This window comes from Podarcis erhardii (genome assembly GCF_964252035.2).
Source record: "Podarcis erhardii genome assembly, chromosome: 3".
NCBI classification, from domain to species: Eukaryota; Metazoa; Chordata; class Lepidosauria; order Squamata; family Lacertidae; genus Podarcis; species Podarcis erhardii.
Genome location: NC_138507.1, coordinates 33,144,174 through 33,149,009, shown reverse-complemented (window position 1 = coordinate 33,149,009; position 4,836 = coordinate 33,144,174). Strand labels below are relative to the sequence as shown.

Genomic DNA, 4,836 nt, shown 5'->3' with positions numbered 1-4,836 from the left:
TGTCCCCACAGGACTTTTTTTTTGCTGGGGGGGGGGGAAATTTGCATTTATGCACATTGTAGGTGATATCCAACAAGGTCATATTCATAGAGTAGACCCATTAAAACCACAATGGACTTCAGTCCACTGATTTCAGTGAGTCTACTCTGCGACTAACAATGGCTGCTAATCTGTCATTTTTACCTAGCATAAATCCACTGTTGGGTCAAGAAAGTGCCTCTTAACTATCCTAACTATTCAAGACTTCCCCTTTTGTGGACTTTTGTAAGATGAATATTACAGTGGAGTGCATTTGAGTGCAATCAAAAGAACTGCACAATCATATATAAATCAGTGAAAGCCACTTGAAAAATAATAGAATCTAATACAATCTAGTTTTAATCTTTTTGAACCACCCAAACTCAGTACTTTTTACAGTGCATACTTTTGTTCAGTAGAAGTGTTTTTCTTAGCCCTCTGGATGTCCTTTTTATTGAGCATTAATCATGATGTGTGCTTTGGACAGGGACCAGGATAGGTGGTGCATACCCTTGCCTGGGGTTAAAAACGGGGCCTGGGAGGCAAAGGAGGGGAACCGGAAATTCCCTGGGACATCAGAAAACATTTGCATATATTAGCACTTAACATTTTGTGTTAGCCTACATAAAATGCCACAGCACTCTACTTCCCTGCCCATTTCCTCTTCTGCCAATGTGCCCGTGCCAACTTCTCCCAGGCAATCTGGAAAGGTGGCACTGAAGTCCCAGCAAATGATAGTGCAGGTGGGCAAGAGGAGAAGGGGGGCTTGCCTTGCCTCTCCTGCAGGTGATGTGCTCTGCCTACTTGAGGGGACTGCTGTTTGCCAGTGAGGGGCAAAACAAGTGTCAGAGCTGACAGCAACCCACCTTCAAGCAGAGGAGGGTGAAGTAGCTCATTGCCACCATTATCATCATTAACAGGTGATATCTGGTAAAATTACCTTTCCAAACAACTCTCCTAAGAATCAGTTAATATTTGCATTGATTCAAATTATATTTGTAAAGGTATAATAAAACAAAAAAAGAACCCCATTCAACCAAATGCCCCTAAGATATTTCATAGTTCTCCTTTATTAGTACTGTGAATAGAAGATTGGATAATTGTTCATCTCTACGTATTTTAATTTGGTTCTTTTTCTGTCAAAAAGTGTTGTTCATTTGGAATTATTGGTTCACCTGAGAAACAGTGTCAGTCAGATATAATGAACAAGGAATTGTAAAGTCTATTTACAACTGAGCACCACTCGAATTATTTCAGCCAACGAACAACAAGCTGCTTCGCATTTGTGCACCCCAGGAGTACAAACAAAAGTTTTGATTTATTATAAATACCATTCTTTGACTACTAAGTCATGTGAAAAGTTGTAGCATATCTCACTTAATGCATCTGTTATTTCCTTGCACCAGTATATAGACCTTTATCTTAGGAATCAAAAAGAACACAAGGAGAAAGCCTGATAATATTACAAAATAGTACAATCATTACCTACCGGTGACCCACCTGCACATAAAAGCGTTAATATCTGCTTGTCTTTCCATTTAGTGTTGACATTATTGGGCTGTAATAAGCCATACTGAGAGGGTACATTTACCTCTGATTGTCCCCCCCCCAAAAAAAAATCACTTCTTCCATCAGCTTTTATGGGTAATGACTCACAACGGATGGAGCTCTTTTATGTAACCGGGAAGATTGATTTCTTCTCTCTGCTGTTTTGGCCAATTCAAAATATGTTCATCCAACCTGTTTTAGAAAAGGCTCTCAGCAGACCTGATTTCAGCACATGGTGCCTTTAGGCAGCTGCCAGGATACATTTCTGTGCTGGTGATGCCTACCCTGACCCCTTGTACTGGGAGGGGAGGACTCCATTTTAACTTCCTGCAGCGTACTTGATGCAACATAACGACCCAGTCATTTTGGGAAGTTAAAATGGCCGCCAGCACAAATTCAGAATGCCTCCTGCTACCAATACAAGGCAGGAGGGGATCCACCAGGGGATCTACTCTGTCCTGAGCCCCCTCAGTCCTGGAGCTGGGCCTGCTTCTATTATCATTTGAGTCTCTTAAGCTCTAATATTTGTTTTCCATCTCATGTCTTTGTCTCCACTGCACACAAAGCTAAATAACTAGCTGGCATTATTATTTAAATAGGATTTCCAAGGCTGCAGGTCTATGCCCACTGACCTGTGTCATTTGAGAGGAAGGGCAGGCTATAAATTCAATAAAATAAATGAATGAATAATTCACCATCTTCTGAGGGACCCTGCTCCACTATCGAATAGCTCTTCTTAGAAAGTTCTTCTTAATGTTTAATTGGAATCTCCTTGTAATTTGAATCCATTGGTTCAGGTCCCAACTTCCAGAGCAGGAGAAAACAAGTTTGTTCCATCTTCCCTGTGACAGCCCTTCAGATATCTGAAGATACCCACCTCTCAGTCTTCTCTTCTCCAAGCTCCTCCTCCTCCTCCTCCTTCTTCTGTCATTTAGTCGTGTCCGACTCTTTGTGACCCCATGGACCAGAGCATGCCAGGCACTCCTGTCTTCCACTGCCTCCCGCAGTTTGGTCAAACTCATGTTAGTAGCTTCGAGAACACTATCCAACCATCTCGTCCTCTGTCGTCCCCTTCTCCTTGTGCCCTCCATCTTTCCCAACATCAGGTTTTTTTTCCAGGGAGTCTTCTCTTCTCATGAGGTGGCCAAAGTATTGGAGCCTCAGCTTCAGGATCCTTCCTTCCAGTGAGCACTCAGGGCTGATTTACTTAAGAATGGATAGGTTTGATGTTCTTGCAGTCCATGGGACTCTCAAGAGTCTCCTCCAGCACCATAATTCAAAAACATCAATTCTTCCTTTCTTCCTTTCTTCCTTTCTTCCTTTCTTCCTTTCTTCCTTTCTTCTTTCTTTAAGTTAAACATACCCAATTTGTCACCCTCCTCTGCACACACAAAAAATGTGTGGCAAGTTAATGGGAAGATGGGTAAACGCTACCCAAACCAATCAGAACAAATGCCCAGTAAAGACTACACATAGCCTAGCCTTTGCATAAGCAAATCGGGATGAATGCTCAATAAACCGGTTATCTGGAGGCAGTGGCGTAGCGTGGGGGGTGCAGGGGGGGCCGGCCGCACCGGGCGCAACTTCTGGGGTAGGGCAAATCCACGGGTTAGGGGGCGCAAATCCACGGGTTAGGGGGCGCAAATTACTTGCCTTGCCCCGGGTGCTGACAACCCACGCTACGCCACTGTCTGGAGGAGCCCTTATACTGCAGCACCACAATCCAACATGCGCAATATGAGGAGATTGCAGACTTCTGTGCAGCTCTTCCCTGCTGGATAGGGAAAAGTCACTCAGATGCATGCTGTCATATGGTTCATACTGTGTTATGTATGGACTATGTTATGAAAGAGACAGACAAAGCTGCAGAGGTCCTGGTCCTTTAAACTCTTGCAGAATTTTAGCACTCAAGGTGATGCTCTTCCTTCTGCAAGAACTTGCCCTTTCATTTCAATGGACGGGGCAACTGTGTGCAAACAAAGAGATTCACACTCAGAGCTGGTCACTTTCAACGTAAGTGAATGGGGAAACCACTCGTGTAGGAACTCCCAAGTATGCATCAAGTGTGAACATGGCCCTAGATCAGGTCAAGGGACTGCTCTTCTAGAACAAATGACTACTTGCTTCAGAGCAGTGTCTCAGTTTTGCTGCCATTTCCATGAATCAGCTAATCAACTGTGACAAAGTAGATAGCCATGTACAATCTGAAGATCTCAACGGGTGAACTCAGTGTACAATGACTACACATTTTCCAGAAAATTCACGTTGCACCTTTGACTATTTATTTAGCCTATAAGAACTTCAGGGTAGAATATAAAGTTTCCTGCATAACTGGTTCCTAATGTGAATCTACACTGGTTTACAGCAATAGTGCATTCTTACTCAAGCTATGTTCTGTGTATATCTAGAGGAAAAAGAAAAAGCAGTCTCACCACAGAATCAATAGAAATCTGGCATGTGTTCTGAATAATGTTGATACTGTATTTTCCATTTAAATGGCTTCTTGACTTTATTTTTCCGCTGTGGATACTGACAGTGCAATTAAGTGTGGGGAAAACTGTCAATTGGAATCAACAGCATTGTAGCTTCCTGGCTGGTGCCAGCTTCAATAAATGAATAAAGATTGATTAACATTTCTGTGTCAAACTTGGTTGCTGATTTAAGCGGAATGGGAAAATTGAGGTTACCTTTATCATTGAGTTGGAAATGATCTCTTAGTCCACCTACTCCAAGCCTATCCAGGTACATTCCTGATAGCTGGATATCCAGCCTCTGCTTTAAAAACCGCAATGAAAGTGAGTCCACCACCTTCCTAGGAAATATGTTCTGTGTTGCAATGGGAAACCTGCACTCAAATTATTGGCAGGAGTGCTTTCCCCCCTCCCTCTCCGCAAAACAGAAAAAGCCTCAGACCGATTTTTACTGTGGAATAATGCACGCATTCTGTCAGCACATGCACTTTGGGCTGCCTGACAGAACTTCCCCTCCCTCTCCTAATCCTGTGCGTGCCTCCTAAATCTGTTCTGTGTTTTCATACAACCCTCCAGAGCAGATTTGGGGGCGTGCATGGGGTGCTTGTGGGAAGAGAAGAGGGAAGAAACGTTTCATTCCACAAATGTAAATCCTTGCACTAATGGAACAAGTCCATTGGATGCTGCCCTGTGTTTTTAAAATGCGATCTACTCAGCATGTTTTGGTCATTTTCTTCTGATGACATCTTCCCTAGCTGTCACACACACACACACACACACACACACACAAGAGAGAGAG

At 43.2% G+C, this 4,836-nt stretch overlaps 1 long non-coding RNA gene across 1 annotated transcript; it reads left to right on the top strand.

The window, feature by feature from the left end:
• Window positions 1-2,896: 2,896 nt before the first annotated feature.
• Window positions 2,897-4,199, top strand: LOC309339368. The gene is made up of 2 exons (XR_014155246.1): window positions 2,897-3,101; window positions 3,267-4,199. It is a non-coding gene; the product is annotated as an uncharacterized lncRNA (long non-coding RNA).
• The last annotated feature ends 637 nt before the right edge of the window (window positions 4,200-4,836 follow it).